This window comes from Gavia stellata, chromosome 9 (assembly GCF_030936135.1).
Source record: "Gavia stellata isolate bGavSte3 chromosome 9, bGavSte3.hap2, whole genome shotgun sequence".
Classification (NCBI taxonomy): Eukaryota; Metazoa; Chordata; class Aves; order Gaviiformes; family Gaviidae; genus Gavia; species Gavia stellata.
This window is the reverse complement of record NC_082602.1, coordinates 39,959,110-39,970,585: the sequence shown is the minus strand read 5'-3', so window position 1 is coordinate 39,970,585 and position 11,476 is coordinate 39,959,110.

The following is an 11,476-nucleotide window of genomic DNA, read 5'->3' as shown; positions in this document are numbered from 1 at the left end:
CATAAAGCATCCACTCATGGAGTGAGTAAAGCTTTGCACTGTGCATGATCCCTCTCCTCTTGTATTCTTGCACTTGTCCAGAGATCCCTTTGCTCCCACCTCTGCTGCTGCAGCAGTGAAGCGAAGTGATAACGTCCGGTGCGGTCCCAGGCTTCCTGGGGCGTACAGGAAAAAAGGCGACCACTGCATAGCCACGTCTGGGCCAGCGAGGTGCGATAGCCCACGGCAGCCCCAGAGCTGCCCGCTGGGTCAAGCACAAATGAAGGGAAGGAGGAAGAAAATGTCTATGTCATCTTCCCTATTTCCAAATCAAAATAGCAGTGCTTGGAGACACGCTAAAAAACCCTAAGAAAATAAGGAAGCAGATGGAAAGTTTGAAAGAGAGAGCTCAAAGCAGAAAAATTAAAACGGCAGGACTGGCATTCAGGTTTTTCATGTATACAAAGGACAGGACACCAGCTGGGTGAGAAAGCAGAACCCTCTCAGCTGAAACCATTAAAAAAAGATCACCCAAAATGTGACAGTTAACACCTTGATTCTGCAAGTTACTTCCCAAGCATGAGATCTGGACCCACCGAGTTGCTTGGTTAAATGCACAGTGTTATGAATTAGGCCTTAATTAATAAAGGGATGTCACCGCCACCTCTCCCCTTCTCACCAGCCAGGCTTGCCCCACGCCCGGGGAAGGACGAGACCCAAGTTTGGGGGAATGTGGGTATTACATTACATTTCACAAGGCCGACAGCGGCAGCCTCTGCAAGGCAGAGCACAGCGAAAATCCCTCGGGCACCTCCCAGCTCGCACCAAAGGCTCCCTCTGCTTGCAGACATCAGCCGAGCATCAGCCTTCGCCCCCACCACCCTCATCTTCACACCAGCAAGGAGAGGAGCCAGGAGCCCACCCCGAATTCCCCAGCGTGGGATGCTGCTTTGTTCAAGTCTTGAGCAAAGGTATTTTTTATCAAGCCTTTACATGAAAGAAAGTTATCTGGACTCGCCACCTCTGTCTGAAAAATGCCCAGTAAGTGAGAGAGGTGTCGCGTCCGTGATTCAGTAGCTTGCAAAGGAAGGAGTCTGTGAAGCTTTTAAAATGTTAACTTCTGAGCAAAAGCCAAGAACGAAAAGAATTCAGAAGAGTAATTTTAAAAAAGGTTTCTAAGAAAAGGGAAGTAGATATTTTGAGTTATTTAGTAGAGAAATGGTCTTTCATTGAAGATTAGATAATTTAGAATAGTTAGTAAATGATACTCAGAATTTTCGGTCCACTCTTACTTGCCAGGGTTACATCCATTCGACAATTTTGCTGACGATCATTTGAAGCCATTCTGATTCTGTTAAAAGCTGAGTCACAAAATCCTGCTCTTCATAGACTGACACTTTCTCGGTCTTTCTTTTATGTGCAGTCTTTCTTTATGTTCCAGATCAGAGACTGTGACAGTTATTTTAGAAAAGGGGCTAATAGGTTTTCTCTCCCATTTCTTGACAAAAAATGTTGCTATCTATGTTGAAAAGCGGTGGGGTAATTTGGTTCTAGTGCCAGCCATTATAACGAGGAATTTGGGATTCTTGTCATTACTGCTTTGAGCACAGCTGCCAGGGGTAAGCTCCTGGAATAGCTTGTGGGTTAAAGACCTGATGGACTTGGGCGGATCCTTCCGAACCCTTGCTGTCCACCGAGGACCATGCATGCACAAGATGCTCGCGTGATGAAAATAACTCCTCAGCATTGTAGGGGTGGGAAAACTACTGCACCTGGGAACGGCCAACGGGCTTCAAATAAAACTCCCATCTCTGAGAGATGCTTATTTTGAAACAAGCAAAACAAAGAGTTCATATTGATAGCCATCGTTCAGGGTACTGCCACAAATACGGTACCGGAGTGGAAAGGAGTCAGTATTTTCCATGGGTTTGTGCTGAAAATAGTGAACGCCTGGTTTTGCCATCACTAAGTAATTCAGGTGTAGCACATGTCTAAGCCTGAAGGGAAAGCCGAACAGCAGAAATCCTGTAGAATTTCAGAGTAACTAGGTCCAAGCAAAATGATCTGTTTGGAGTTCACCTCTTGATGTAATTCGGATGGACTCAACCGCAGAGTTTAGTTTAACTTTCTCGTAGAATAGCATCGGCAGGTAAAGCAAGCTCTGTGGCTTTACAGGTTTTGAAGAGCAGATGATTCAACAGCAGAATGAATAAATAATGAAAGAAACCGAGATTATAAATTGCACTTCCTTATTTGAAAGGACTTGTCTCCTGATTCATGATTATAAATGCGTTACAAACTTCGGGTCATTTACAAAATAATAGAACACTTTAAGATTACCCTTAGCTTTATGTAAATGTAATTTTAATATTCTGTCTTCATTAATTATCTAATCTTGGGAGCAAATAAACTACTGACACAATTCCGTAGCTATTTTGCCAGCAGGATTTCCTTTGAAGTCAGTGGCAGTTGTAAGAGGAAGTAGATGACAGGACTGAGCCTCACCATCACTTTTAGAAGAAGAGAAACTTAAACAGTGGCTGAAAATCCAGTCTCCGCATCAGTGCGGAGCCATTTCTGCCCTGCAAGATACTCATTAGCGCAAGAAAATAGGTGGCATTTTATTCCCACTGCTCAGCTGTTGCGCTCTTGTTCCAGGAGCGCGGGAGGGGTTTGCTTCCACCTCCACCCAGCTTTGCAGTCGCCCCTCTGCTCTCGGTGCAACGCGCAGCCCCAGGTGCAGAGCCGGCAGGGTTCGGAGGGCCAGCTTCGTGCCTGGCCTATGTCTGTAGCAGCGCACATACTTCGGTTCATCTTGGCAGTTGGGTCTAGGTACGACTGTGCTCCATGGAGCAACGCACCCCAGGTGAGCACAACCCGCAGCCCAGCCCACGGATGCCGCGATGACGGCCCGGACCTGTGACCGCTTGGGAAGCCTGTGCGGGCTCCCACGTGTAGCCCGGCTCAGCTTCCCATTGCTATGTTAATACAGGCAAATTAGCCCTGGATGTTTTCCACCTTATTTTGAATTTTGCCCAGCTATATGCATATAAATGCTTATATTAAAAGGAATTCATTAATAACTCACACTTAGTTTCTTTAGTGCAGAAAGAGCAAAATCAGTACATCAGATAGAAAGAGTAGAGTTCAAAATTACCATCTACAGCCCAATCAGCAGCAGGTCTGCTAATACTCCCCTTAGAGCTCATCAGCTGAGACAACAGATTTCAAAGTACGAATCCTGGCATTGCACAACCCCAGGGCTATTCATTACATTATACAGTTTCCCGTCTGTTTTATGAAAGGTAGAGATGTATATTACAGTAGTTTGCAGGCTATAATTTTCATTAATAATCTGATCCATGTCTTTAGATTATTTTAGTAATTACTTCACATAAAAAGACTACTGAGTATGATTACAAATATGTCTTTGTTTTGATTGTCTGCTTTTGTGGTGAATACCAGATGTCTGAAGTTCTTGACTTTGTTTAACAATATAAATAATGTTCACTGTGGTTTCCAAATGCCTCGCTCTGACCCCAGGAGTATACAACTTAATAATACAACACTCTAATAAACTAATCTGCAAACTGTTCAAAGTTCAGAAATTAAACCTTATTTGCATACAAAAAACACATCAAAAGAACATTAAGGGCCAAATTCTGTTCTTTTGAAGATCTGCATGCACAACTTGCAAATCACTGCCGCTTTCCATGTGGCGAGAAGAGCGGGCAGGAGTGGCAGCTCTGCCCTTCGCCTCCCGCTGCCGGGGGGCCGGGGGCTGGCCGGGCTGGGCAGGGTCTCCCCGGAGCCGCCTGCGGCCAGGACTCCTCGCCGTTGCCGGTACCGAGCGCCAGGCACACCTTTGAGACACAGGCTGCTTGGTCTTCCCCTTGCTCCGTTTTTACATACCCAATACAAACCGTTTGACCATTCCTGCTTGGGAAAACGCGTGTGACTGCAGAAATAAAATAGCGTCGTGTAAGGAATATACTGTGAGCGACCATACAGCTGGCCAAGAGCTTCTCCACTACGCAACCACTTGGCCCTACCATGCAACTCCTGTCAGCCTACGTAGCCTGACAGAGCAGGCAGCTCCGGGCGGGTTGCGCCATCCCTCTCCCACCCACTGCGGAGCCGCTGGCAGGGCAGGGCGGCTGTCCTCCTTGCCGTGGTCTGGCTGGAGAAGATGGAGGGTAGACCAGCGGGCAGACGCACGCTCAGGCAGATCTCCTCCCAGCGCAGGGCTGGTGGTACGCAACAAGTAACTCATCGTTGCCACCACAGGAAGGAGCTCAAGCACCGCTCGTGGAACGTCGCTCTGTGCTCCCTGCTACCTGGGCTCTCCTGTGCACGTACAGCTCTATTTTCTCGACTCTGTTTCCATTCTTCTCCTGAGCACCGCCTCTCTGCAGCTCAAACACTGCCCATAGCTGAGGGTCCTCGAGGAGGCCAACGGGTCCCCGCCGAGCTCCAGCGAGGGGAAGCTACGGGGCCGCGTCTCAGGACTGCTGGGGAGGAACCTTGGTTTGCACGAGTCTTGCTTCTGCTGGAAACCAGCCCTGCCTGATGCTGGCAAAGCTGCCTACAAGTATCTCACTGTATCTCACTTCCAGGAGTGGGCGATTTGCAATTCTGAAAAGAGTTCAAAGAAGACATAATGTTCTGTTTTATCTAGAGGGAAAGTGCAAAGTGTAACCTTTGCCGGGCGCTGTCAGCTGCAACAAAAGATAGGCTCAAGTATCGATCGGCCCTTCATAAAACTAGCGAGCGCTCCTGACGCCGGCCTCCTTCAGCGATGGGGTGCAGCCGGGGAAATGCCGCACGGCCAGGCCCTCAGGAGGCAGCTCCAGCCCGCTGCTGGGGGGAACCACACCTCCGCCGCGGGACAGGGAGCAGAGGACCCGCTGGAGAAGGCACAGCAGCGCCGGTTTGATCTGAATGAGCTCTAACCCCTGTGCGTCAGCTCTAGCCATTTGGCCGTACCAAGAATTCGACCGCTCGCTCGCCAGTGCCAATAGTCAAAGGCAAACGTCTGAGTCCCAGCTCGCCCGGCAGCCCCAGCGCAGCCCTGGGGCTCCGTGCAAAGGGCCCCTCCGCCTGCCCAGGCCCCCCCACCCCGGCGGGGCAGACCACAGCTGGGTGCCAGGTGAGCTGACACAGCCTTTGTACCGTTGCCCCGAAAACCGTGATGCTCACCCAAACCCATTCCGGCACCAGTCTTCTCAGAAGCGCAGGTGCCTCGGTGGAAAACCATGGCAGTAAACCATCTGGGTGGATAAATTAACAATCTCTGGGTGCTACAAAGGGGTCCCCCTGTGCTTCCCCTCCCTGTCGCTCACGGTTTCCCATTCTGCATTCTTTCGGGGGCCTAAACCCTGCAGAGAGTGGGATGGTTTGTTAAGGGGGTTCCCGGCAAGGGTGGGCACTGGTGGAGGGGCTCTGCTCCTCCCAGGCAGGGGAGCAGGTACCAGGGCTGAGGCAGCGTCTCTGCTCCTCCAGACCCCCTAAATTCAGAGCTTTGAACATAAGAGCGTGTGCCACCAGGAAAAGCAGCCCAGAGGAGCGACGTGCTCCCAGTCCCGCATCCCGGGGCGATCACACTGCTGCAGCCGTCCTAGTTATCCTTTCTTTTTTAAGAGCTGATGTTTCCGAACACAATAAACCTGTAAGCCAGTGAGGAGGCAGCAAATGCACATAAATTTGATGTCGGCGCATCATTAGCAGGAATGAATAAATCCCAGGCCAGCGGCGCTGCACCCCTCCTGGATACGCAATTATGTGGGAGATGAGCACCTGAAGTAGAAAAACAACCAGAAAGTGGTCTGAGTTGATAATTTATGAATGGAGAGAGCATTTTGTGGGGAAGCTCTCTCGCTTCCCCAGCAGCATAACCTCTGTCTTTCCTGGATTTTCTTTCCACCTGCGTTTCCTCAATTTGATGCTGGCTTCCTCGGCCAGGCAGCAGCAGCTCGGTGATTACGAGTTGGGAATGACAGCACGCGGCTCCCCTTGCCAGGAATTCAGTCCGTAGAGTTTCAACATTTTTTCCAACGAGCTGCGTATAAATATTCAGCAGAACATGCGAGGGAATAAAATCTGCAATGTTCCCCTCCTGGTGGGTCTGGTGGCAAAGGTGGGGCTGAGCATCGCTGCTCTCCCGCCCGGTAATGAAAGGGTTTCCAGCCGCTCGCACTAACTCACAGCCGGTACAGAGTACCATCCTCTCACAATTTACGTAATACATTGATATTCGGGTTGCATTCCTTCTCCGGAGCTGATAAGAAATAAATTTAGAAAATGTACATTGCATACATCGCAGGTTGGTGAGGATCACTCGAAAGTACTAATACCTGGGCTAAGGCTTGAAGTCACTGTAACCTCTTAAACCCGTTAACCTGCGCACACCTATCAAACCAAGAAATAAAAGTACGATGACGTACCGAGGAAACTCAGGTGCTCAAAACCAAAGGGTAATGCTGTGCAGATCCAGGGGGGACCGTCCCCGGCTCTGGAGGCCACAACAGCGTCACTGTTTGTCACAACGGCCTCTGCAGCTCCGTACCCTTCCCAGGCTCTCAGCAGAGCAAGTCCTGGTAGTTACATGTGTTCAACTCCCCATGCTTGTCTCCACTGTGCCGGAAAACTTCAACACTAATTGTGTCGGGGACCTTGTGATTTTGGACAACCTGGAAGTGCGAAATGGTTTTCTTTAGCCTCGCTAGTTCCCTTGCAATTGAGAAAACGATTGGAGTTTCCAAATGAGGCTTCTCTCCTTTGCTCAAAAAAGTATATATGTGCGAGAGGACGGTATCTACTAATTCTGCAAAGCAAAGGGCGAGGGGGTCGGTGGCGGCGGGGTCCTGCGGCTGCAGAGCAGCACGGACCCCCCCAGCCCCTGCACAGACACCCGTCATTGGGTGCATGCGAGCACTCCCAAAAGGCTTCCCCAGAACTAACTGTGATCAGCTCAGCCTTACGTCCTACTGCCAAATGTATGTTAGCATCTTTTCTCAGGTATACGTCTACCAAAACCCAAGAAAAACATCAAGAAAAAGTGCTGCTCTCTCCCTTTGCTGTGTTCCAGTCACCTCTCCTGCTGGAGCTTGATGCAATGAAGTGTAAAATGCATGCGACAAAAAAGGAATAAAAATAAAGCAGATAAATGGGGTTTATGTGAAAATAAAATTTGAATAAAATTATGTTCACAAAATACATAAGCAGATACTATGTAGTCTTTGGCAAAAAAAAAAAATCACCCTGTTTGTTACAAAGAGGATTTTGGTTCCAGTACATCGCCACAGGGGACAGACATTTATTTAGGAAACCAACAAAAAGTGCAAATGCAAAGCAAATTAAAAAATCAATTACTTAAACCAAGGTTTCTCAATTTTTGATTTAAATCATGATTAAAAGCAGTTACTTGACTCACTGATTTAAATCAATCCACACCATCTCTCTTAGATGATCTTGGGCAGTTAAATAAGAAAAGAGAATATCATCAATAACCCATCTGTGTCACAGATGAGAAAGCATCCCTGCGGGACTGCTTTGCCCCATTTTTCATGTGGTGATCCCTAGATTTTCCAGGAGTGGCACAAGCACAGAGGAAACCACAAAAATGCAAGAGTTTGTACCTGCACGTCCGTTACAGGAGGAAGAAGTGGCGAGGGCTCACGCAGCCGGGATGCATGAAGACTATACGTTTACACTCCCTAAATAGAGTCTAAAGCATCCTTAAGTGGCACAGGCATAAATTACGTGTTTGACAAAAATTATTTTTTTCTGAGGGTATTACCCCTGCTTTGGAAAAATGTGCACATGGATAAGGGACATGGATGGGGCCAACGCTCCTGAGGAGGCGAAAACCAGCAGGTCAGAAATCCCCCGTCAGAGCCTCTCTGCCCCGCTCAACGGTGCAGCTCCATCACAGCGTCCTCAGCCAAGCCGTGCAAATAGGGGCAGCACCAGCAGCTCCCCGGCAGCCGCCAAACGGATTTCTTTAAGAAGATGATAAACAGGAGCAGAGAAAAAAAAAAAACCTGCATCTGAGGGAGAAGGAAGGGCAGAAAAGCCAAGCGAGGGCGGTTGGGTGCGCGGGGCGAGCGCCGGGGCTCAGTTGGTGCCGGAGCCACCGAAGCAGGGCTGTTTGCCGTGTTTGGGCATATTCCCTTTAGGCTGCGGTTCCCAAGTTGTCTAATTGTCCTTGATGTATCTGCTCTCCCCCAGGAACGCCATCCAGACCTAGCAGCTCCAGATGTCTGAATATTATGCAGGAAGCCGGTAAACAAATTCCTCCTATTTTTCCTGCTAGCAATTAGAAACGTAGGAAGAGCACATTGCTTAACAAGCAAGGAACCCACCAAAGATACTTCATATGCACTTATAGCCACTTAACGTCTCTGAAATAGGTGATAAACACTGAATATTGTAAGTCTCTTAGATTATCCCTTGTTGCTACAAAATCAGGCTTTGTGAAAAAGTAAAAATAAGGAAAAAAAGCAAGTGTTGAATTAGGGGTTAAAGTTGGGACAAACGTGATTACAGCTGCTTCCTGAGTACCCATCAAACACTACAGTAAGGGAGCAGCTCTGCCACCTCCCCTCAAACAGCTGTTTCAAGTAGTTTCAACTTTTTCACCCAACTTTCATTTCCGAGTAGGTCCCTGCGCCTTCCCTCCCCATTAATTTCTTTGCATGCTTGAGCAATCCTGCCCTAGCAGGAGGGACGGCTTAGGTAGCTTCAGGAGTCTTTTCCAGCATTAATTGTTATGATTTTAGAGCCCCACGGGGTGAAGCTTTTGAAAAGGAGAATTTGTTCCAAAGGTTGGGAGGAAAATGAAAAAACCCAGCGCCGCGGCCGTGCACAGCACCTGCACAGAGGCGGTGCTGGGAAACCCACGCTCCGGGTCTCTGTGCCAGGAAAGAGGATTAAATCGTTCCAGCTCACGGACTGAAGGCACTGCGCTTGTGGAAAGCACAAGCCGCGCATCCGCATGCTTGAAGTTTACAAGTTGCAGAAGTTCAGGAGCAACCGTATAAATAACCAAAATTTCACAGGCGGTCCGCAGAAGAGCCTCCTCTGGCTTGGCGTTTGCTGTGAAAAAGAGCCTCATTTGGCTCAGCCAAATAACTCATTTGCCCTAGAGTTATCAGCGCTGTGGTGCTTTCTGGGAGAATTATGTTCGTCTCTGTTTCAAACCAAGGAATGAGTTGACGTTTCTTTCCGATGCTCAGAAAAAAAACCCAAAAAACCTGTAGCATTTTCATAAATAAATAGCTGTCCCAGAGTTGATTTACAATCTTTTTAGGCTGTTTTCTGGTCTTATGACAGACATGAGAGATGTATTGCCCTGAAGTAGTGGGAAAACCTGGAAAGAGACAGAGGCAGCTCCTCCTTTCCACCTTCAGGGCGTTTGGCACATGGCACGTTAATCCTTAACGACCATCTGGTATCAATGCACCTCTCTGAGCATCCCCCCTCCACAGCCACTGGCTCTTGGGTCACTCAGCTCTTTCCCTGTTGTCCCCTGTCCCATCACGGCGCATCGGTGTGCGCTGGCCAACTCCCTTTCGCTCAAGCCCCGCTGATCTGCTGTCCATCCCCAGCCACGGGTGCAGCCACCGCATGCATGACCACTCGCATGAGCACCCCAGCACCCTGACTCTGCCCAGCCCTCGCTCCCCAACAAACCCCGTGCCCCGGGAGCTGCAGAGAGGCTGCGGGCACAGCATGACCCTTGCTGACCACCACTGCCAAGCGACACGGAGGCGGTGGCCATCACCCTCATCACTCCAGCCCAGCTCACGGTCTGGCGATGTCGACCCCAAAGTGAATCCGACCTTCATGCTAGATTACGTTGTGTCTCCTTGTCATCCACCCCCCCGAAATGTGGTTGTGGTAACCGTGAAGAAATCCTCCTTCCTGGCATCGCCCTGCCCGAGCAACGAGCTGCCACCACTACTGCAGACCACGTGCAAAAACCAAGGCAAGCAGGAATTGATGCTACACTTTAATACTTCAGCTGTTTCCATTACATCTTTACTGATCTCTTTGAGACAGTTTAGCAATCTTCAAGTATCCAGGCCCCAGGCAGCATTATGGAAAGTCGAGGCTCTCGGCTGCAGCCCCGTAACTGCAGCGCAAAGGCGAGCACTGCGTTTTGCAAGGAGTCTTTTCATCCAATTTTTTTTTTTCCTAAACAAACATGTTGCTGAGGACCTAGCTTGCCCAGGATGTTACTGACTGTCCACATTTCCCTTTGCCGGTGCCGCAAGCGGGGCAGAAAGCATTTGGTGCCACCACTGCTTAGGGAAAGGGTGCAGGAAACCTGACACGAGAGCCTCGCATCTTTGTCAAGCCTTCTCAAATGAAGGTTTAAAATAGAAGCAGTGACGTGACAATTGTGTTGTTAGTGGTGGCGGCAGCTTAACTCGTTGTCTCAGACCAAGAACCGAGAGGAACATGAGCATGAAGTTACTGTGAAAAATGATGTCTACATCAAGCAGTGTTTACAGGTGAGGCACAGAACCATCCGCTTACCCACGCAGTGACCCCTAACGCCAGCTCTGCACAGGATAGCTAAAGATCCCCTTCAAACTCATCATTCTTAAGCAGAAACGAACTGCAAACATGCAAAATAAGTACGTCCGTTTGCGATTTTCATCGTCTCTTCCACCGTGCTTCAGCTGGCTCAGGTGTGCGCTGAATACATACCTGTTGGAGGACTAAGATCATTCCTGCTTCTTACTGCGATGAAGGAATTAAATACAAAATCTTCTGTAGGAAGCAATTGTGAAGTGTGGAAGTTTCTAGTCAGGCAAATAAATTGGATTTAAGTATATTACAGTCATAATCTTTTTCTGCCTCTCTCCAGACAGCCTTTGTACATGGAGAAATGAGAATGTATTCTCAGACAAATCTTGACCTGAGGGAGAAGGCTGCGGGAATCTGGATTTTCAATAACATAAGACAATAAAGCTCAGACTTCTAACCTGCCGCAATATGGTAAAAGTATAAAGAGCTTAGCAACTAATAAAAGAAAAGGGTCTTCCAACTCATATTTGAAGATCTAGACCCCCAAAAGGACACTTCATAAAGATCATAATGGGTTAGTCAGTATCTAACAGATACCATGTACCTTGTTGACCAATTGTCTGACAGTTGTCTTCTGCAGGCCTGGATATTAATAAGCCTTGTGTTGATTTCCTTGGGGTATTTTGTCTTCGTAATTGTACATCTACTTGTTGTGACACTGCAGCTTGCGATATATTTATTTAATGCAATTCCTATAGCAAAAAAATGTATGTATGCTATTGTTTTCCTTAGATGATATGCATACACTGCAAATTTCATCTCCCTCTAAGGTATAGTGAATCAAAGCCGTTACAGTGTAAGGGAGAGCACACGGTCTTGGGGCAAAGAGGAAATCCAGATGTGTTTTCCCCTTAGGTGTGAATATGTCTTACTCCTTGCATTACACAGGGAATATAAAGGG